Source organism: Peromyscus californicus, unplaced genomic scaffold (assembly GCF_007827085.1).
Source record: "Peromyscus californicus insignis strain IS unplaced genomic scaffold, ASM782708v3 Scaffold_12__1_contigs__length_115047231, whole genome shotgun sequence".
NCBI classification, from domain to species: domain Eukaryota; kingdom Metazoa; phylum Chordata; class Mammalia; order Rodentia; family Cricetidae; genus Peromyscus; species Peromyscus californicus.
This window is the reverse complement of record NW_026294413.1, coordinates 4,740,776-4,765,018: the sequence shown is the minus strand read 5'-3', so window position 1 is coordinate 4,765,018 and position 24,243 is coordinate 4,740,776. Positions and strand designations below refer to the sequence as shown.

Below are 24,243 nucleotides of genomic sequence, written 5' to 3'. Positions count from 1 at the left end.
TTTTTGTAGTTTCTGCCCATCTTAACAACAGATGTTTACTATTCTTTTCTCCTTGGCTTTCCGGTACTTTGTCATTTCTTCCATGGTGTACACAATGAACCTGACAGATACTGTCATAGAAAGAAACAGCTCCATTTCTTTTTTTTTCTTTTTCTTATTTTATAATTTAATTTTATATATCAGCCACGGATTTCCCTGTCCTCCCTCCTCCTGCCCCCCCCCCCCGACTCCCCCCAACCACCCCCCATTCCCATCTTCTCCGGGGCAAGGACTCCCCTGGGGATTTGGCTCAGCCTGGTAGATTCAGTTGAGGTAGGTCCAGTCCCCTCCTCCTTTCACCCAGGCTGAGAAAAGTGTCCCTGCATAGGCCCCAGGCTCCAAAAAGCCAGCCCATGCACCAAGGACAGGTCCCAGTCCCACTGCCTGGGTGCTTCCCAAACAGTTCAAGCTAATCAACTGTCTCACTTATCCAGAGGGCCTAATCCAGTTGGGGGCTCCTCAGCTATTGGTTCATAGTTCATGTGTTTCCACTAGTTTGGCTATTTGTCCCTGTGCTTTTTGCAATCATGGTCTCAACAATTCTCGATCATACAATCCCTCCTCTTTCTTGCCAATTGGACTCCCAGAGCTTCACCGGGGCCTGGCCGTGGATCTCTGCATCTGCTTCCATTAGTCATTGGATGAGAATTCTACCACGACAGTTAGGGTGCTTGGCCATCCGATCACCAGAGTAGGTCAGTTCAGGCTTTCTCTTGAACACTGCCAGCAGTCTGTTGTGTGGGTATCTTTGTGGATTTCTGGGGACCTCTCTAGCACTTTGCTTCTTCCTATTCCCATGGGGATCTTCATTTATCATGGTCTCTTTTTCCTTGTTCTCCCTCTCTGTTTTTGATCCAGCTGGGATCTCCCGCTCCCAAAAGATCTTCACCAACCCCACATCTGACACAGGGCTGATATTCAGAATACACAAAAAATTCAAGAAATTAGACATCAAAATGCCCAACAGTCCAATTAAGAAATGAGCTATAGAGCTAAACAGAGAATTCTCAACAGAGGAAGCTCAAATGGCTGAAAGACATTTAAGGAATTGCTCAACATCCCTAATCATCAGGGAAATGCAAATCAAAATGACTCTGAGATACCACCTTATACCCGTCAGAATGGCTAAGATCAAAAACACTGAAGACAGCTTATGCTGGAGAGGATGTGGAGCAAGGGGAACTCTCCTCCACTGTTGGTGGGAATGCAAGCTTGTACAGCCACTTTGGAAATCAATATGGTGCTTTCTTAGAAAATTGGGAATCAATCTCCCCCAAGACCCAGCTATACCACTCTTGGGCATATTCCCAAGGAATGCTCAATCATACCACAAGGGCACATGCTCAGCTATGTTCATAGCAGCATTATTTGTAATAGCCAGATCCTGGAAACAACCTAGATGCCCTTCAACTAAAGAATGGATAAATAAAATGTGGTACATATACACAATGGAGTACTACTCAGCAGAGAAAAACAATGGCATCATGAGGTTTGCAGGCAAATGGATGGATCTAGAAAAAAATCATCCTGAGTGAGGTAACCCAGACTCAGAAAGACAAACATGGTATATACTCACTCATAGGTGGATACTAGTTGTAAAACAAAGGATGACTAGACTGCTACTCACAACTCCAGGAAGGCTACCTAGAAAACAGGACACTAAGTAAGACACAGGGATCACCCAACGACAGAGAAATGGATGAGATCTACAGCGGAAAATAAGATTGTGTCAAGTTAAGACATTCCAGAGATTTTTGTTTGCTCATTAGAATATTAGGTCTGGTACAGAGGTAGGCAAGGGATGACTCTGGGAGCTAAAGATAATCCAAGAGAAGTTGTGATCTATTGGCTCAGCAACACTCTAAACTCCACAGTCCCTGAGGTTTGTTTCTAGCATGCACAACAGAAGCAATTCTCACCTATGTCTTCTAGCCCAAGTCAGAGCAGGAGGCAGAGCCCCCAGCTGTGTGGTTCAGCTGGGGACAAAAGCAGCTGAAGTCAAACTACCAGCTGCCTCGTGTTTATTCACAAAGTCTCACGCTGCCAACAACTGAGGGCATCATCTGTAATGAGAATCCAGCTAAACCAGCAGCTACAATGGAAGAGCTGGGTCTCACTCACCTACTCCAAAACAAAGCAGGCTGACCCTCTGGGTGATGGCCTAGCTCTTCGGGGCTGGAATGTCACAGAATAGAGATTTGAGTTCCCACCTCCAAAATGTTTTCACTTACAACATTTCTGACACCAAATGTGTGGGTTTTTTCTTCACACCAATCAACTACTCTCCAGATACCATCTGGGTGTCCTACGATTCAGTTCAATTCTAACACTAACTGCATGGAGTCAACAGAAAACCCAGAAGTGAAGGGCTCAGCCCCACAAGACTGCCTGGCCCACTTCAGACACCAAATGCAAGTCCAGGCCACCTGTATAGTGACCAAGAAGTTGTAAAGTTAGAGTCAGAGTTCTTTAGCTCTGCCTCATGCTCCGCAATTTATTTGAATAGCATCCATACACACACACACACACACACACACACACACACACACACACACACACACACATACACACACACACACACACACACACACAGACCAACTAAATAAAAACATAAACAAATAAAAAGCCAAGAGACATGCTTTCTTTAGACTTACCAGGTCACTATCAAAAGACACAACTCAGGAACAAGCAAGTTAAAGGGACACACAGCTGGGAACGGAGCACGGAGCTCCGACAACCTCTCCAGGCAAGCAGCCCTCCTTTTATTGCATGGGTCAACTTGCTAAATCAATGGCCATTGGTGCTTGACTCGGTCCGACTCTGTCCCTCTCCCAGGAGAAAAGACTGCAAGTCACAACCCTCCAAACCCAATGTTGGTTCTTCCTGCTGCCAAACCCCATCCTAAAGCTCTGTGTGTGTGTGGCGGGGGGTGGGGGGTGAGGGGGGGTAGGGGGGTGAGGGGAGGGGTGGGGGGGTGGGGGGGGTGAAGGGGGGTGGGGGTTGGGGAGGGCTGCACCAAGCAGCTCTTTAATATAACGGCAGAGATGTTGAAAGGGCTTATTGTGAGTTGTAACAGACGTTTATCTGATGGTTGTCACCCAAGGACATGCACCATCTGGCTTTTTACATGGGTTCAGGATAGGTCAAGTCACCAAGGTTACACATGTGTGGCGAGTATTTTTTTTTTTTTTTTTTTTTTTTTTTGCCCATGAATCAATTGCTGACTCTGAGCACCACTTTTCAATAGTTCATTCATGGTGAACTCAATTCACTTTAGGTACAAACTGGAAACTCCACGAGATGTGCTTGCTGAATGTATCTCAGCTGCATCTAACTAAGGAGGTCTGATGGCATTTTGTCACTAGTTCAGGGGGGACTTTCTCCATTGCCTTACAGGGCATGAAATAAAATAGAAACTATTCGTTTCATACTAACAATGTAGATTAATAACTTTTTTGTCATTGCTGCAACCGAATCCCTACAAGGAACACACTGAAGGAGGAAGGACTTTTAGCTCCTGGTTTGAGAGCATTGGCCATCATGAAGGTGAGTCCGTGACAGCAGAAGCATGGGACTGATTGCTCACATCCTGCTCACAGCTGAAGCAGAGAGAGACTGGGGCCAGAAGTAGAGCTGAGCTACAACCCCAAAGACCTGCCTCCAAGTGACCCTTTTTCTCCAGCCAGCCACAGTTTCATAATACATCCCCCAAGGCATCACCAACTGAGAACCAAGAAATGTTCAAACACATGGACTTGTTTAGAATATTTTCCACTGAAACCATAATCATAAAGAAAACAGTCGATGAGACCAGAAAAGTGAGGATGTGGGTTGGGTGGGCACTTCTGTTGTTTTCTCCAGACTGAGATGACAGTATCTAAGACATTCAGTGCCCCCTCCCCACGGTCCTTCCCTGAAATCCCATGAGTTCTTATCCTAACGGCACCACACACTGGCAGTGGCCCATCATGGCTTATCATACTTCCATTCAATTATGACTGGCACGGGCTGTACACCTAGAAACTGCCAGAGACAGTCTCGGATGATATGCTCTGAATGACCAAGGAGTTCTGATGACATTTATCACCAGTTTAGGGTGGACATCTTTGGGCTTTCTTGACTCGTGTTGGGTATCATGTACATCAAGAGCAGAGTCTCTGGGTGCTGTGTGCACACGGAGATGAGTTCTGGAAGAGGTGCGAATATACGCTTGGCAGTAGCCGGTGAAGATAACCAGGCTCAAACTTTCTGGTGCTGCAACAGCTGAGTGCTGACTCAGCTTTCCCCGCAGCTCCTGGCCGGTATATGAAAGGTACCATCCAAAGACTGGGAAAAGACACATGATCATCTCGTGGTCTCCAGAGATCTGTTATTTGGTCAAGAAGCCCAGACCATCTTCTATAAAATAAGAGAATGGTGACTGAGAATCTCTAAGGTGACTTTCACTTCATGCCCTTTTTAATTTTGAAAGTTCCAGTTAAACTGCCAGAGGCAGGGATGCTTCATAATTCCATGTGAGAGAAAAATCCCTAAAGTATTTTATGGGCTGGAGAATACCATTAATCAACATCCGAATTGGACAAGAGTGAACTCTCCAACATCACATCAGAAGGCAGCCAAAGTCAAACTCCAAAGGATTGGTCCAGACTGAAGGAAAATTTCTCTAAAGCTGACAGTAAATGGTCCCAGCTTGTTTATTGATCTGAACTCACCCTGGAGATATCAAAACGTGTATAGTTTCTGGACCCTAAAAGGAGGGGATTGCTGTGCTCCATCGCGATATGTCTCTGAATAGTCAGAGTTTAAAACCTTAAAGGTCAGATCCGAATGCACAGCTCGAAGACCTACAACCTTGAAGCAGCTGGAAGCTTGGGGCTGCACTTTGGAGGCGAGGTATAGCCATTCACCATGCCAGCAGCACCTTGAGGAGGTAGGATGCCACAGGAAAGAGTATCCAGCAGCCCATTTCTACACCACAGCCCCTGGGTTATCCCACTCCCCTTTCCACACACGCCACTCTGAGCCTTGCGTCCTTGAACCCAAAGAAGGATTCTCCTGGTTTTAGGGTTCTGCGTCGACTGGAAGCAGTCACCAGAGCCTCCAGTGTTGAACTATTTTCTAGTCTTCGCCTTCCCCTTCACACTGGTTCGGTGGGAGCTCCGTGAAATGGATGATTTCCCCTCCCGAAGCATGCTGATTGCAGCCCGGTGTTGTGTAACCGGCTGGAGGAGCGCGGAGGTCCCCGGAGAGCCCTAGCCTGGTAGACAGGCTGGCGCGAGCCCGGCGTTCCGTCCAGCAGGGGGCAGCAGAGCCCGCCGCCGCCGCCGCCGCCGCCGCCGCCTGCCCGTGAGCCTGCAGCATGACAGCCCCTCCGGGGAAAGCTAAGCAGGCCTTGAGCATCGTGTTCTTGTCTGTGGAAGCATTTTTCCCTGTCTCGTTTAAGCTGGGACACAGTGTTTCGGCAACTGACGCGTACTCGCTTTGTTTTTTACTGTTTGCCCTGCTTCTGTTCGCGGCTAAAGGAACAATAATTACACTCTGGCCCATGTCCGTCTGTGCCGGACGCCTTGCGTTTCACCGCCGCATCCCTGCATCGACCTCTAGTCACTGTGCCCAGTGTCCAGATGATGACTGTGTCATCAGTAACTGAAAGAGGTAAAGGCTTTCAAAACCAGGTCTGAGATTAACGCTGGGGTGAACAAGAAGGGTGTGTGGTTTCTTTCTTTCTTTCTTTTTTTATTATTAAGAAACTTTCTATTCATTTTACATACCAACCACAGATCCTCCTCTTCTTCTTCCTCCCACCCCCCAGCCTTCCCCCAACCCAGCCACCATTCCCACCTCCTCCAAGGCAAGGCCTCTCATGGAGAGTCAGCAGAGCCTGGTACATTCAGTACCAAGGCTGTGCACGGTGTCCCACCATAGGCACTGGGCTCCAAAAAGCTGGCTCATGCACCAGGGACGGATCCTGATCCCGCCCCCTTAAACAGTTCAAGTTACTGGTTTTTTTCCACCCGTTGGTACAGACACATTGGACACGATTTAGCAAACGCCTGTGGTAGCTGCAGCACTTTTATAAATACTAGAGATTCGGAAACTGAAGGGAAGACTTCTTGATCTGAAAGACAATACACAATTTAGTTTTCCTTTGAGCGACTGATCCAGGAACAGGTGCGGAGTGTTTGATCTTCACCCCAGAACGGCTGCACCCCAGAATGGCTGTACCCACAGCCTGCAGTTCCACGGACTCTCCAGACGGTTTCTGTGTACTTGAAAATTTGGGAAACTATTGGGGACTATGGGGGTCCAGCCCTTTTACAGTCCCCTCCTAGGGTCCGGGAAGAATCTACAACCAGGTAATAATTAATCTTTGAAGAAAAGAAATGAATCTATGTACACGAAATTCCTTAGTCCATACACTTTACTATTCTGTCAGTTCTCTCTACAAGCTTATACTCTGCTCTCATTTTAAGCTCCTTTCTTGCCCAGTTTCTCTATACATTTATCTGTTGTCCCCTCTAAGTTCTATCTTAATTCCTTCATCCAGTTCTGCCCCTTCTAGGTTTTCATCCATCTAGTTCTTTCCCATATCATCTCCTCTCCCATCTCCTTCTCTCTCATCTTGTTCTTCCCCATCTGTCTCTTCCTCATCTTCCATCTCGTTCCTCTAGTCCTCTCTTCTAGTCCTTCATTCTAGTTCTTCCCCATCTCAGTTTGTTCCTCTCAAGTTCTTACCCATCTATTTCTTCCATTCTCTTTTCTCTTCTCTGACCCCTATGTGCCCTGGAAGTCCTGGTATATATACACTTACAGGCAGTATTCCCTTAGCAGTGCAAAGCCAGGCTTCCAGGGTCAAATGGAGGGGTGATAAGAATCACATAGGGAGGCAATAACCGTTAATTATCATTTGCAACCCCAAAGGGAAGTGACCAATGGGGGAATGAGTTAACTAAAGGCTAAATTCAGGTAATATTTAAGAAGAGGGCTCTTATGTGCTCAACTATAATTTTAAACGTGATTGTTAGAAAATGTTAAGAATCTATAAGTTGCTAGGTCAATGGGAGAAAATAAAACTGCCTTTTTTTTTTCCCCCTGTGGCTCCTATCTGTCCAAGCTATCTGCCGTTTTTCTGCAGGGTGGGGGAAAGTGTGCTCGGTCACTAGGCAACCTGTGTACAGCTAGATGCCTCTGGTGATAGTTGAAGGGAGATCTGGAACCAGATGTAAGGTTTGGGAAAGGAGGAAGTAAAACTTAATTGGCATATCCGCCAGGCCTTCTCAAACAGGTAGCCTGGGTGCTTAGGTCTGTTCTTAGAGAGTACAGAGGTGTCTCTGATAAGGTACTGTAGCTAGAGTTTTCCTGCCTGGCCCACAGTCAGGACAAATCTCTCTCACCTGCCAGTCCCACAGCCTCTCAGACCCGACCAAGTAAACACAGAGACTTATATTGGTTACAAACTGTATGGCCGTGGCAGGCTTCTTGCTAACTGTTCTTACTGTTCTTACAGCTTAAATTAATCCATTTCCATTAATCTATACCTTGCCACATGGCTTGTGGCTTACCGGCATCTTCACATGCTGTTTCTCATCATGGCAGCTGGCAGTGTCTCTCTGACTCAGCCTTCCACTTGCCAGCTTTATTCTCCTCCTTGTCCCACCTACACTTCCTGCCTAGCCAATGGCCAATCAGTGTTTTATTTATTGACTAATTAGCAACACATTTGCCATACAGAACATCCCACAGCAAAGTACTTTCCTCCATCTTGGGATGGACCTGACCAGATGCTGCCAATGATGATAATTACAGGGAGGCTTGAACTGGAGTTCTGGCTGAGCATAGCTGTCAGCACAGAAAGTTGTCTAAATATTCCTAGAAGTGGCTAGGTAAGGAGTTAAAGGTCTATAAAGTTAGTAAGGCTGTAAGAAAGGAGGGTCCGAGCTAAATTGTGTAAAGCTATTATTTACCTTCCACCTGACCTAGGCGGTGTCTCCTTGTAGAATTTACCTTAAATCAGGAGACTTGCATGTGGACTGTTATTACTGCTAGTCCTTGAAAGTGGCTAAGGGAGATATCTGATTCCAGAGAAAGCCTTTCCTGAGGCAGTTCTCCAAATACCTGGAATGTGTGTGTCCAGAGAGTGATCAGTCTACACTGTTAGCCCTTCTTAGGGAAAAATCAACTGGGAAAACTATGAAGGCACACATGATTTTCATACCAGAATACAGCTGATATATAACAAGCCAAATAACACCAAAAGCTTCTTGAAATTTGGCTTCCTCTGGAGGAACTCCCTCCAGGTAGTGGATTTGCCATAACCACCTGAGTTCTTATGATATATTGCTGCGGCCTGCAGCAGGAAGCAGCCTGGGAGGGCACCCAGGATTGCCTGCCAGTATTTGGAAGGGCAATATGTGAAAAAATGTGAATGTGTTTGTTTGACCTTGTTCTGAAGGGCAGGCATAAGTTCAATGTATACGATTCCAGAGAGGAGAGTCCCCACTTCCTCTAAAGAGCAGGGAATTGTGGGCTGGAATCATATCTCAAAATGAGCTGGCTTCTTACTAGTTACCAGATAAATTCAAACTGGAATGTTGCAACTAAATACTTCTTGCCTCTGATTCTTATTACTTAAAGATAGGAATGTGTGTAGCAGGAAACTTAAAGGGCCTTATTAATAAAAACAAACCCAGGGCCAGTTATTGGGGTGAATGCTGGAAGATCAGAGAAGCAGAACAAGCCTATCTCACCAGTTCCTCAGCTGATCCTGTTTCCTCAGACTGGAAACCTTTGAGTCCCCAACCAGAATGAATCTCAGCTGAACTGCTGCTCCAAAGCCTGAAAGTTTAACCAGCTAAAAGCTTCTAGTTCCTGGTCCTCATGCCTTATATACCTTTCTGCTTTCTGCCATCACTCCCTGGGATTAAAGGCGTGAGTCACCATGCCTGGCTGTTTCCAATGTGGCCTTGAACACACAGAGATCCAGAGGGATTTCTGCCTCTGGAATGCTAGGGTTAAAGGCGTGTGCTACCATTGCCTATCCTCTATGTTTAATATTGTGGCTGTTCTCTTCTCTGACCCCAGATAAGTTTATTAGCATGCACAATATTTTGGGGAACACAATACCACCACAAATGTGGTTATTAAAACTACTGGGTAGTGACTCTCCCCCCCCCCACCGTGTGTGTGTGTGTGTGTGTGTGTGTGTGCGCACTGTAAAATGTTTAGCTACTACAAACAGTATTCATGGCTATGAACAACAGCAGAGGCCCAGAGTGATGCGGTTTGCACCTGAGGTAGTAAGTGCTCATCACAATCCGAGGGTAGTGTGAATGGAGAAGGGAAGTGCATCTGAAGGTCCTGAGGGACCCAGTGGGGTTAGAGCACGATATGAGGATGAGAATAGGGATAACGGACAAGCAGATGAGAGAGCAAAATTCAAAGGAGGACCCAGACAGTCACTCATTTCTTATTCATCATGTTGGCAGTAAGAAGAACAGAGACTCCTCCACCCATACCTCACAAATACCGGCTCTTGAAAGGGAGTGCTGGGTGGACTCCGCTGTTATGAGACCCTTTGAGTCAAGTCGAGCACTGAGGGAGGCTGGCTGTTTACTGTTTCCCATCACACGGGTACAATTAGCATTGAGTGGAAACGATGAGAAGATCACATGTGTGTGATCACTGGACTTCTAAAGCAGCACTTGTCTTGTGAGCACCGTGTTATTAACTAGGAAGGCAGCAGTGGCCTCCCCTGGGATGCAGGCTCCAGGACCAGGCAGCCTGAGCCCTGCAGTCCTTGGGATCCTCCCTATGCCTGGGGCACCAGGAAGAGAAGAATGAGATGGCCACTCAGTGGCTGGGACCTAGCAGGCTCTCTGTGGTGTTGTGGATTGGAGAGTGACAGGATGACTGAGGAGCTGCAAACTCAGCCAGCTGGCCTTGTCTCCCCCACTCACTCCTCCCCTGCCTCCCCTGCAGAGTCTCAAGTAGATAAAAACTCTGATCCTTCAGTCTAGTCTGATTCAGACCTAGGGTCTGCCTTGAATGGCATCTCTTAAGTGGTGTTAATTAGAAAAGTGTGTAATAGACAGTAACCCATTGTGTCGCGTGCCTCAGAGAACATTCTTCAATCTGACAGTGTGTTTTCTTAGTGTTATGCTTGTTTGCTGTTGAACATCCCAGTAAAGGTCAACACCACCATCACTCCAGGTATGGGCAGTGTTTGCATCACAGACCATTCTGTTTCTGAAGACAGAGGGCTGGAACAGCAGAACAGCCAGGAAAGGACAGTAGCCAGTGAGGAGCAGGGGAGAGGGACTTTAGCGGTCTTCGCTTCACGTGGTCTTGGTTGAATGGATGGACTCATCTATCTTGACAAATCTGTTTTCCTACTCGGTTTCCATCCATGTCAGGGAATGGCAGTGGTCCTTCCCATACTCAACCACTTCCCACCCATTTCTGGTTTTCTCACTGCTCAGAAATTCCTCCAAATTCCAAGTGTTCCAAAACCAGACACCTCCGGCCTGTGAGACACTGGACTCCAGCCTGTCTGCTCTGATCGTCCCCTCTTGTTTCTCTCCCATGAATGAACAAATGAATCCTGTAGAGAGCACTTGAACTTTACCCTGGAAGTACATTCAAAGATTTTTTTTCTCTTTCTGGGTTTCTACCTGAGGAACAGATGGTCAACTTTTATCACCTCCTTGTCAGTCTACACTGATTCATTTCTTCTTTTCCCCTCTGATTTCCAGGTGACATTTTGCTACTTAATGAGATTCTATAAAAAGAATTCCACTTGAAATCAGGCTGCCTACCTGTTAGCCCAGGCTTGCCCTCCCTCCCCACAACACACACACACTGGCTCACCAGCCCTGGTGGCATCACTCACCTGTGTGAACCTGTTTCCTTACCCATAAACAGACCCAGCTGTGCTCCCACAGCCGCCATGATGATGTGCCTAACAGCTCTGGAAGAAGCGCCACCACCTCCCTTATTCAGTCCCTTTGCCGTCATTCCCATTTGCTGTCTCTAATATTCTTTTTTTTTTTTAACTCCTCAAAACTGGCATTTTAAAAACTGTTACTGTTAAAATGAGTACTTCCCTTTTAAAAAAATCTTCAAGTTGCTAAGCAGCACCTGCCCCCCCCCCCTTCCCCTTTTATGCAGCCCGGTTGCCATAGTATCATTTGAGCATGGTAACAAGAAGCAAAGAGCAATCATTTTTCACTAAATAGGGTTGGGCAGACAGATAAACATGTTGAAATGTTTCCGTACAACTCTCTCAAGGAAGGGGGAGGCTGCTCCACGGCACACAACTTGGGGCCTTTCATCAATTCCTCCCCTGCCTTCCCATTTGCCTGGAGCTCTTCTTACCTGTGGCTCCCTGTGGCTCATCCCAGCCCTGGTATGACACTTCCTAAAAAGGCTTTTTGAAGGGCTGCTGCTGCTACTCCGGTATTTGTAACTATTTAGGGCTAAAAGCAGCCTGGAATCCTTCTCAGAGAGCTGCTAAACATGGAGTGTACTGTGAATCAGGCTGACGACTGAGGCACCCATGTCGTAGCAGGTTTGGGGATGACAGCAGACGTCACCAGAGTGACATCAAAGGGTGCTTTTTAAAAATAAAAAGGACAAAAAGAGAGATGAGGTTTTACAATCCATTTGTTACCTAACATGTATTAGAGAAGTATAAACCCCAGACCCTATTCTTCAGCTCCAAGGTCTGAGGACAGGCTTTTGCCCACCAACTACATAAACAAACTCAGACTCTGTGCTAGCACCTGCCTGTTTCCTTTGTCCTGTGTGGTCCAATAAGGCCCAGGTTCCATATCAGGAGCACAGGTGTTGTTTGTCTAGCTGTCCAACCACGACACTATTTCTTGACTGATGGTGGACTCCTGCTTCTCGGTGACTCTGGAATCAGCTGAGGGACCCTCGAGGGCTTCCATGATTCAGGATCCAGAGGTTGAGGCCAGACCAGCAGAGGTTGGCAGGTATGTGCCCACCTGTGAAAGCCAGTAGTTCTAGTCTGTCAGTGTTCCTATTGTGTTCCTTTCACAGACTTGAAATCACCTCTTGAAGCAGCCCCCATAGACTCAAAATATTTAAACATGCACGTAAGTAGTGCCTCCTCAGAAGCGAATTGACTTCCAGATTAAGTCTTCAGTTGAGCATGCTGCCCTCTACAAAGCACTGCCCCACTTGGCCTTCTCCGAGAAGACATTCTTTGAGCTTGAGTCTCAGGCCTGGGAAGGACTAGCATTGTCAATGCACTCTCATACTTGGCTGCACTATGACAAGGACGTACCATTGCCAGGCGGCCACTTAAAACAGAAAGCACAGTCCACTGCTCCACAGAGCTGTGTGCTGAGCCCCTGAGCTGATCCTCGACATCTTAAACACATATGGCTTAGAGGCTTAGAGAGAGGGCGTTATCAGACGAAGGCAGGGTTGTCCCAGACTCCTTCAAACAAATCAACTTCTCCCTCAAAGTGGAATAAAATATTTTACTTCCTCTGCCTTCTGTTGTCCTTCCAAGCCAGTTCTTTCCTTAGTCTATATTCATTATAGATAGTGATGATGTCATAAAAATAGTTTCTTTCCTGTATCTCAAGTACTGTGACCATATTCACTCCCCCAAACCCTTCACTCTGTTTCTGATTCCCCATTCTACTCATGCCCTTCCTTCTCCAGCTCTTCCTTTGCTTTCATATATATGGCTTTTTGTATTTATGTGTATTCAGGGATTTGCAAATGAGTAACAACGTGACATTTGTCTCCCTGACTTATTTCACTTCAGACAGCAATCTCCAGTTGCATACACTTTCCAACAGATGACATAATTCTGTTGTATATCGTGACTAAGGCTTCATCATGTACATATGCCACAATTTTAATCTGCTCATCTGCGGATGGATGCCAAGCATGCTTCCAGCACTTGGCTATTCTGAACAACACAATAGTATACAGGGATATGCAAATATATTTGTGGTATGTTGACTTACAGTCCTTAAGGCAAATAACCTAGATGTGGAGTAGTTGGGTCACATGGTAGTTCTATTTTTAGTTTGTTGAAAAGCCTCCATAGTGGTATCCATAGTGTATACTGATTTATACTCCTTAATCTGTGTCTCACAGCTTCTTCTCTCCTACCTTCCAGTCAAAGGTCACATTGTTATTAACAATATGTCTTTTCAGAAGAATCCTGGAAGCTAGAAGGTAGGCAGATGAGACTTCCAATCTTTGTGTTTCTCAGAAACAGCCTCAGACATCACAGCTGGAACATGTCCATTCAGCACGTCTGAGAAGGAATTTCTGCCACATCACTGCTACCCCACATGGGGTTCAGAGACCCTCAGTGCAAGTGCTCACAGTGCATCCTAGAGCTCAAGTGTCTTTTGTCTGAGCTCTACTGGCAGTAGAGCTTAACTAGTTAACTATCAAAATGCCCTGTAAATTAGTCCTTCTGAGACACAGCTTTCTGGATCTCATCCTTTATCTGATGTCCCTGGTCAAATGAGAACAAGACCCACATCATGTCTAAGTACTTTCTATCATGTGGTCATGTTCCTAAAGGTCCCATACCACTTCTGAGTGCCACTGACCATGAAGCTCTATGAATATTGACTCTCGGGTAGCTCACTGGTGAGTACATCACACAGGTATGTTTTCCAAGAATTTTTTCCCTTTTTCCGAATTCCACAGAGTTCCCCATAGTCACTGATTTGACTAATTCCTGTGCTCAGAGAACCATCAGTTGGAGCTTCAGAGGGCTGTGGCTGCTTTGCTGGACAAATTATCTTTCGATTAAACTCCAGGAGAATACCGATAAATATTTAATAATATACTTTCTAGTGGTGGGTGCAACAAGCTGAGAACAGTAAAAAGAAAAGCCCCGATTTGGGACAGCTGCCAGATTTGACAGTGTAAACACTCCCTCCTATGAAGTCATTGAATGGGGAATTTTGAAGAGTTGGTACCACAGGTTCCTGTGAGCTGGGACAAACTGCCTCTCATACACCAGTGCAGTGATTCCTCCAGGGGAATTTGACTGTCAATCATTCTCTTGCTCATTTATCTGTCATGTTTCCATCAAACAGCTAATTCCCCCAGACATTCCAGTCCTTTAAGCCAGTCTTTCTTTTTGGCCAAAGGTCTTTATGCTTGTCTAAGTAAATAATGTACAAGAAACAAAAGCAACCTGATAAGCAAGAGATGTTTCCCCAACACTCTCCCAGAACTCTGGAGAACTTCATGCATTGCTAATTCAGAATTAGCAATCTAGATTCTTGAGATCTATACAGTATAGTTCTCGTCACAGGACTGTTTTCTCAGACTTTTTGAGAAAGGTTGAGATGAACAATATTTTCATACACTCAGAGCCACATGTAAGCCCAGGCTTTTAGCGAGGTGAGAGGGTAGTTCTCCAAATCCCATTAATGTAGAGATAATGACCCATATGTACTTCAGCGCAGGCCACTGCAGCCACACTACAGTGGAAGCCCTTGCTCCATCAGGATACTTAATGTAAGTGTTTACCTACGGCTCTGAATGTTCTCTGGCTTCAGCTGTCTGCCCCACACTGAGCTCTGAGTCACATCACTTATCTGACTGAGGGCTTCAGTCTTGCTTTGCTCAGTCAGTACCTTTCTCTGTCCCTTGTTTTCTCGGTGCTTGGTGGAGTGTTATTCCGTCTTCATTCAGAGAGCCTTCAAAGATTCTTCTGTACATTTCCTCTCCAAGAGAGTGCTTCCATTTTTCATTTTAATCTGTTTTATGATGCAAATCATGGCTTAAGGGAGATGTACCACTCAATCTTAATGGACTCACGATTTCATCAATGAGTTCCTTTCATTTTGATGGAAGAAATAGGCTTAGAATTTCCTGAGGTTTCCACAACCAAGCTGTTAAAGAAATAAAAGAAAAAGGATCAAGCACGAGGAGCCTATGAAGACAGAAGACTTAGTCACAGCAAGTTTCTCCAGATTCATGAATACCTTGTGTCTCTCTGACCATCATTTCTTTGCGTAGGACCCAAAGATTCTTCTAGCTCTGATCCCTCATGGGCACCATTGTGTGGCTATTTCCTTAGAACTGAAGCATGCCCTCCTGGAGAGAGAACAGAGGACAGATGCTCATGAGATCCCAGAAGCTAACAAAACTTACAAGGCTCAACAAACTCATGACACTTAGCAGGCCAGGAAGCTCAGCAAGTGACAAGACTTACTAGACATGGTCCCTGATCTAGTTTCCTTTATGTTACTGTGATAAATGCCATGACCAAAAACAACTCCGAGGAGGGAAGTGTTTCCTTCAGCTGATACTTCCAGGTAGAAGTTCATCACTGAGGGAGGGAAGCCAGTGCAGGGACTTCAGGCAGGAACCTAGAGCACAAACCGTGGAGGATCACTGCATGCTGACTTTGCTTTCTTATCTATCCCAGGACTACCTCCAAGGAATGGTACTGCCACCGGGGACTGTGCCCTCTGACAACAATCCACAACAAAGATAATTTCTCAGATATTGCCACAGGCCAATCAGATCTGTCCAGTTCCCCAACTGAGCCTCCCTCCTTCAGAAAGACCACTCTGGGCTGTGTTAAGCTGACAGCTGAAGTTAACAGGTCCAGGTTGTATAAGCAATAAGTAATTGCTGTGGAAGAGGAGACTCTTTGGTGGAGCTGCCTTGAGTCCCAGGGATGCAGCTTTGCTGAGGCATCACTCACACTAATATTTTGGTGGTATAGTCACCTTTAAGCCACCCATGTTTTTGCGGGCAACCACTTGCCCATGCTTCTGTTCTAACCTAGCAACCCCTTGCCTGTGCTTCTGTGTGTAACCCCAACAAATTCGTTGGTTCATCAAACCGGAACTGAGTAGAATCATTGTTGTGGTTTGTTACTGATGCCCTGTTTGAGTTGATACTGACATCTGTGCAGGAAACATCACCTAACAGGCATGCTTAGAACTCTGGGTACATAGGAACTCTGGTATGTATAAATGTTTTGACTGTCTTCAGGGGCAGTGTGACAAAGTAATTGTTTCATACTGCGATAGATGGGTAGCACAAAAGCTTAAAGGGCTTCAACTTAAAGCTAGCAGTTTGAAGTGCTAAGTGTTGGATTTCAGGCATCAAACTCCACTCAGGAGTAAGACTGGTGCTGTGGAATGTTGTTCTGCATGCTGTGAATGTGTGTTGTTCTGATTGGTTGATAAATAAAATGCTGATTGGCCAGTAGCCAGGCAGGAAGTATAGGTGGGATGAGCAGACAAGGAGAATTCTGGGAAGAGGAAGGGAGGAGTCAGGAGTCTATGTCCAGCCAGACACAGAGGAAGCAAGATGGCAAGGCAGAACTGAGGAAAGGTACCAAGTCATGTGGCTAAACATAGATAAGAATTATGGGTTAATTTAAGTGTAAGAGCTAGTCAGTAATAAGCCTGAGCTAATGGCCATGCAGTTATAATTAATATAAGCTTCTTAGTGATTATTTTATACATGGGCCACGGGACTGCAGGGGCCTGGCAGAACCAGAGAACCTTCTGACTACATTTGGCATACCAACATGGGACTCTCGAATTTCCATAAGGCCTAAAAGAGTTTAAAAAGGGCTTCCAAACATACAATAACATAGCCCCAAACAGCTTTCTACTTCATGTCTCATGTGGGTCAGGATATAGACAGTGTGGCATGCAGACTTGAGCTACAGTATGGCGGGTTCACAGCATATGGGCTTGAGTGCTGCCACTGTACACAGTGGTGTCTGCAAGCCATGCAGCATGGTGCATGGTGGATGTAGCTTTTGTTAGTACAGGGGAAAAAAAGGAAAGAAAGAAAAGGTTTTTGGGCTGCACACTGCTGGATAGTCAAACTTATAGTTATGTTAGTTAAGTTTTCTAGATATACATAGATATAATTCAATTAGGTAGGTAATCTTAAAACACTTCAAAGACCTACAGAATATGGCATTTAAAATGTTTTAAGAACTTTGACTTTCTGGACAATGAGACACGTCTGGTCCTGGCAGCTCTGATTTCTTCAAGGAGAATGATGGGCATTAAATAAACTCATTATGGAGTTTGATTTCTTGGTGACAAAAGTTAGCCACTGGGCAAAAAAGTGCCTTTGTGTTGACTGATTGACAGTATGTTGTATAAAGTGGATATGCAGGACCCATAAGAGGGTGACCACTGAACTTTGCAAGGCAAGATGGCTCTTTAGGTTCTTGCTTCGCAGAAGAAACTGCCAGACATTCTATAGGACACAGAGAGAAGTGATTGAGAGACTCTAGGCCTGTAGGCTGAAGATGGATGCCCCAAAATTGCAGAAGAACTTTGGGTGACTGTCCAGGCAGCCAGCTGTCTCTGTCATTCTAGATTTTTGGAAGTTGCTTACAATGCTCTTCCTATTTACTTAGGTAGGTAATCTTCAAACACTTCAAATACCTACAGAATATGGCATTTAAAATGTTTTAAGAACTTTGACTTTCTGGACAATGAGACATGTCCGGTCCTGCTGGATAGTCAAGTTTTATCCTTCTGAGGTCTTTGATGTAGCTGAAGACTAGATATTTATAATTTTCTTTGATAATGATAAAAGATAAATTAGATATGAAAATTTAGACTTACAAATATAAGATATATGATAGAATATTTTCTTTGATTTTGCCAAATACAAATAGACTAGATATTGTAACTGTAATTCTTGATTGATAACTGTTTTGCTATATGTAATTTTACTATGTTAAAGTTAAAACCTTTCTTTTTGATTAGACAGAAAAGGGGAAGTGCTGTGGAATGTCATTCTGTATGCTGTGAATGTGTGTTTCTCCAATTGGTTGATAAATAAAGCTGTTTGGCCAATGGTGAGACAGAATAGGGTTAGGCGAGACATTCCAACTAGAGAGAGAGGAAGGAGAAAGACAGAGCAGAGAGACATGGCTAGCTGCCGCCATAAGAAACAAGATGTAAAGTACCAGTAAGCCACAAGCCATGTGGCAAAGTATAGATTTATAGAAATGGGTTAATTTAAGATGTAAGAGCTAGCTAGCAAGAAGCCTGAGGCATTAGGTCATATAGTTTGAAAATAATATAAGCCTTAATGTGTTTATTTGGGTCTGAGCAACTGCAGGACCAGGCGGAATACAGGAAAACTTCCAACTAAAGACTGGAAAAAAAAATTTGATAGATATTGTCCTTTTCAGTGGCTCCAAACTCACATGTGTAGAGTGTTACTACTTCCCTTTACAGGTAAAGGCCTCTTGTAGGCTCATCAGAAATGGAGGTTGCCTCCCTCACCTTCTCGCCTTCATCTTGGTCACTCTCAGATTGATGGTCTGTCGTTATAGCCTAACACCAAATGCATCCAAAACAGAGCTGCACAAACTCCATCTTTATTATGTCCATCTCTCAATTCATGATGTCAGTTCACAAGGTCACCCATGCCACAGGTTTTGGAATCCCAGTTCCCCTCACCTTCTGCCTACTGTTCATATCACTGTCAAGTTCCACTGACTCCCTTCCAGATTTCCACCTTTTAATTTGCAGTTCCAACACCATTGCCCAAATTCTAACTATTTTCATTTATGTCTGGTTGGAAGAATGTTTGATTCACAGAACACTTTCAAACTGTCAACAAAGTGGGGACAGATTCCTGTAAGTTCTTTGTTCTGGTTGTCTTTGATCCCAGTCAAGGGTACTTCCATTTTCTATGTATGCCTTACTGAAAGTTTGAAAACAAAGAGCATCCTGTCATGCTCAGAAATTGTAGTATTTCAACTACCTGTCACCCTGCCTGGCTCATCTCATGGTCCCTCCATCTACAGGAGAGTTGCCATTATATCTGCTACAGACAGACAGGGGTGTTGCCATTATATTTGCTACAGCCACAGACTCTCTAGACCGGCTTCCCCACAGTCTTTCCACCCAGACTCTGCCTCATTGAGCTCCCATCCCACCCAGACCCACATTCTAGAATCCTACCTCCCCTGAAATCACCCTAATAATTGATGTCTTTCACTTAGGCCCTGTGGCCATGGTCGCTCTTTCCCCCTTCAGTGTCCTTTCTGACTCACAACATCTGGAAACTAAATTTCCCAGAAATCCTGCCAGCATTCCTGCTTAGAGTCTGCCAATGGAAAACCTCAAGGGAGAATTGGAGGTAGAAGAGGAGACAGGCGGCCCATTGTTCCCGAAGCTGCAGGGTACAAGCTGCTGCAGACCTTCCAGGACTCTAGCAGACTGGCCCCCACACTGCTGCAGCAAAGCACACAGATAATTACTGTCCTGCAATTCCTCTTCTGATTTCTTAAATTCCTTTGTTAAATTTTATTATTGTAAATTTTATACACTGACAAGTCATATTTGTAAGATGTCCTAAATTAAAAACGTAGTTCTCACAAACCCCTGTTGCCAGACCTTCTGTTCTGGCTGCAATCTGAAATGTCTCCCCCAGGTTCATGGTCTAAATACTTCTTTCCCAGCAGGTGGATCTGTTCAGAGAGGCTGTGGAACTTTCTGGAGCTGGGGGCTTAGCCTGTAGACATAGGTCACTAGGAGCTAGCCTTGGACCATCACCCTAGCTCCTAACTCACCATCTGCAGTCTGGCCTGCCAAGGTACTGCAGCTTTGGCTACCATGATCTGAACTGCTCCTCTGTGCTTTCCATGTCATGATGGACTGAAATCCTCCGAAACGTGAGCCCAATCTTCACTCAAGTGCTTTCAGTCAGGTATCATGGTCAGCCGGGCAAACCGACTAATGCATGCCCCCAAAGATTCGAAAGTCTTGAAATCCTTGCACTCAATAATTTCTGCTGGAAATATTTGAATTCCTTTCTCTTTCACCAAGCCAGGTGCATGGTACTAGGAAATGAGCTTAAACCAAGCTCCTTTCAAGTGACTGAGATACAGTCCATTTGTCCCTCTGTTGGTCTGTAGGATTCTGTGTCTGCTTCTGTTCCTGAGTTGGATTTTGAATCTTTTGCAAGAATTAAATCCTAGTGGTGAATCCCAGCCACTTGGCTGAGATGAGGGCCAGGGAGAGGGGGGCTTTCTTAAGTTTTACTGGCCTGTCATTGACTGGAACTCAAATCTCAGCCTTTGATCACTCTGCCCTCAGAAGTTGTGCTGTGAATTAGACAGACTGTCTGGAAGAAAAAGGCTGTTATTACCCAACTTTGATACTCACTACTGCCTGGAAACTGCTAGTTCTTTGCTTATTTTTGGTTCCAAACAACGTTAATCACTAAATTATTATTCCATATTTTCAGGTGACAAAGCCTGAGCTAAGTCTAATACCACACCCTGGATCCAGTCTCAAAGCCTCCTCACTGTTAACCTCTTCCTTTGACTTCTAGTCTGAGCTTGACATCCCTGTACATGCCTCTCCCTCTAGCTGAGCTTGCCATGGTTAGAGCATTAAGCCAAGGCTGTTTCAACTCCTTGAATCATTTTTCTCTTCTATCATTTCACCCCAAATCCTTGTAGCCAGCCAGTTATCACCAGGGTCACAAAACTTAGATGCTACATTATTTAACACAGAAGCTCCACACTAGTCAAAACCAATCAATGGCAGACCTTAGGATTCCTGACATTACCTGCCCTTTGTGACATACTGAATTGTGGCCATTTGTTTTGCTCTCTCCTCACTCACAGTATTTCTGAGAGTATTTACTGCCCTGCTGATGCTCTTGCTCTGTGTTTCAGGGGATCTGGCCCTCACACACCTAGGCTCTGTTTCACATCCCCCTCAGAGCTCCTCTGTAATGCTGAAAGAGTCCTTTCTTTTCCCTGGCTCACTCTCTGCTTTTCCTCTCTGGAAAAATTTCATAACCACATGTGTACATCTAGGGCTACAGACACTTCTTTAAGAGGTAATTTATGGAAAACCAATCCATGTGCATCATACATGCCAATGTTCTAAGTCCACATAACCATTTAATGCCAGAGTCTGTTTCAGGCAGGAAGCAGGGAAATCAATCGTTATGAAGCTTGGACAGCTCTTATGTCCACATTCAAAATGGACCACAGAAATCCTATCAAAACATTACAGCAGCGATTTTTATTTTACTGGTCTCTCCTCTTAATATTTAAGTGGAAACAATTTCTGCTAAAAGCAAGATATGAACATACTACCTATTCTTCTTGGAAGTATTTTTTAAGAGAGTCCACCCACCTGTCACATTGTTCTGCAGGCTGAGTCATGAGTGCTATGATGCCACAAAAGGCAAATCCTAACACATTTACTCCGAGGCATCCTGGCTGGACAGATCGGCCCTCAGACCTGTCATGTTCTGTCTTATAACAATGATGTGTTCTCTCGTTGCCACAATGGCTGTGTAACTCCACCCTGTCTTCAGTGTCTGACCTCCTCTCTCTCTCTCTCTCTCTCTCTCTCTCTCTCTCTCTCTCTCTCTCTCTCTCTTTCCCACCATCAAGACTTGCTTTAATCTGTTTCCAAAATGCAATCGCCTGCTCTCCAATGAGTGTTTCCATGACAACTCCTTTGCGTGGTATTGTTGACTCCATCGTTCCATTCCAACCTGTCTTTGTGGCACAGAGTTCTACTCTCCATGTTAGACCTAAGCATTTCTGGTTCTGTTTCCAGATTCTTTGTTCTTATAACATGTTGACTTTGATCCCAGCCTCTCTGGACTCAGTTTTCATTTTTAGTTTCATTGTTAGATGAGCCAGAGAAAATCAGAACCAAAGTATAGTTTTAAGTACTGGATCAGACCAAGATTCTCCTGTCTTACAGAAGCAATGGTCATTAATCTTCTTGGCTGAAAAAACAAGGACCAGATAAGAAGGAAAGAAAATCAACTCTCATTTCATGTATATACATATGGGCCATCTTTTGAAATAATTCTACAACAATGAAAATTCATTTAATCATCATTTATTTTTCATTTAATCATCAATTTTTTCAGGTACATTTCTCTGATGGGGAATGTCTACCAGTTACTCACCCATTAATATAAAATTACTGTCTGCCATAGTGACAAACTGACAGTTCTGAATAATGGTGGAAGAATGGGAACAGAGGTCATATTCAAATGTGGAGACCGAGAGGCAAAAAGACCTAGGTTTTCTAGAGAGATGTTCCAGAAAAACAAAGGTCTAGAGCCTGAGGGAATCAAGAAGCAGGGGAGGTCAGCATGCTGATGGCCAAGGAGAAAGAGAGTGAATGCAGGGTTGACAGATTTCTTCACTCATTGACTGAAGAACCTGTGTCCGACCTTGGACCTCCATGGCTCTTTACCATGGGCAAGTGGTCCATGCTTGTGCTGTATGTCACTGCTGCAAAGGAACAGCAAACACACAGAGCACACTTAGCACAGGCTTGGTTCTTCCACATCCTCCTCTTCCTCCTTCCTCTCCACTCTCACTTCCACATCAAAAGGCCACATGTTAACAGTCCCCATGAGGTTCTGTCATCATCTAGAGGTAAGTAGGTAACAGTATATTCCTTAGAAAGGAGAAACGCGGGCATATCCTACACAGAAGTGTAAACCTCTTTAAATCGTCCAGCTACTATATCTGCTTGTTCATGTGGTGATGAGGCCACATCAGCCAAGTGGTGGTCAGGCCTTGGCATGGTCTGAGTGTAGATCCTTTTCTTGCCCCTCATCCAGCCAGAGTCCCTTAAATAAGTTCTTTAACCTCGTGGAGACTGTGCTTAGCCAGGAAAAAGGAAATAAAAACACCTGCTTTCTATGGTCAAGAAGATTATGAATAATGTTTATAATGGGTGTAGGAAACTGACAAAGTTAAACTTGAACAAAGATTATTCATAAAGTATATCGGTTAAAAAAATGACATTTTAGACCTTTTGTCTGGAAATGTTTCTACCAATCTTCAACCCACAAATAATGATGTCATGGCCAACGGGCGCCAGACAGCACAAAATTTCACATCATTTCTCTGTATGGGTTTCAGCTGTGTGACTTGGACTTACTTGTCATCAGATCGTTGGGACAGTCATCCTGTCCTGCTTGTGGTTTGCGTGCTGTTGTTGTCGGGTTTGTTATGCTGTAGTTGCTTACTGTTCTCGGAAAAACCAGTCACGACCTATCTCACAGTCCAGATCTCTCTGAGCCTCAAGCCCATTCAACTCAATGCGATCAATATTTATGTGCTACTTTTGTGTACCAAGGGTTGTGTTAGATGTGAGGAGGCAGGGGGTGGCTAAGAAAGAATGGGATGCTCGCCCTGTCTCAAGGAAGAGCAAATACAGCTGAGAGCCAGAGCAGTGACCAAATGACTCACAGATACCAAGAAAGTGAATCCAGAGGGGAAGCGACATAAGAAATCGTGGAAACAGAGGCATACTCTGTCTTGGCGACAGTAAAGTGGAGGAGGTTGCATCAAATCTGGCCTTGAAGAATGCCCAGGTTCTGGCAGGGGAAAATGGGAAGAGAGACAGGCAAGCAAAGTCTAGCACACACATGGCCATATTCATAGAGACAGTGAATTTAACTAAACTCACAGGTTTGGAAGTATTACAGCTGGAGGGACTCCAGAGACCTGCTACTCAGAGGGACACCTTTTGGGAGCTTACTAAAACTGTGTCATCTCTGGTCTTTCCCCAGACCTGTTTGAAAATGAATTTGCTAAAGAATCTATAAAAAGTTCTGACCTAAGTCATCACTTGGAATTTTTTAAACTACCTCTATTTCAAAGAAAAAAAAGGACCACCCCACCACGCCATTGGTTATCTAATACAAAGTAGTCAGCCATGCACCTTATACACACAAACAAAAAACAGACTCAGTAGGCCACATTTATATATCTGTGCATACATATAAATATATAAAGAACAATAATAATGAAAGAAAGTAAATCTGCTAATTTGAGATGGGGGCACAGGAGGGGCTGGAGGGGGGAATTAAAGGGGGAAGTCATGTGGTTCTGTTTCAATTTAAAAAGCTAGATGTGGTGCCACAGGCCTTTAATCTCAGCACTTGGGAGCCAGAGGCAGAAGAATTTCTGTGAATTTGAAGCCAGCTTGGTCTACATAGCAAGTTCCAAGCCAGCCAGAGCTACATATTGAGACCCCATGCCTGCCCTCCACCCAATGTATAAATTTTTAATTGAAAACAATCAAAATGAATTAAAGGCAGACCCACAAAATGGCCTAGCTGTACACTTGCACACTGATGTTCAAGCATCACTACTCACAATACTAAGTTTTGGAACCAACCCGGTGT

General features: G+C 44.8%; 1 long non-coding RNA gene across 1 annotated transcript; it reads right to left on the bottom strand.

Moving 5' to 3' along the window:
* Nucleotides 1–5,909: 5,909 nt before the first annotated feature.
* On the bottom strand, nucleotides 5,910–21,401 carry LOC128107037 (uncharacterized). The gene is made up of 3 exons (XR_008216918.1): nucleotides 21,210–21,401; nucleotides 15,036–15,147; nucleotides 5,910–14,942 (listed from the first exon to the last, which is right to left on the bottom strand). It is a non-coding gene; the product is annotated as an uncharacterized LOC128107037 (long non-coding RNA).
* Between the last annotated feature and the right edge of the window lie 2,842 nt (nucleotides 21,402–24,243).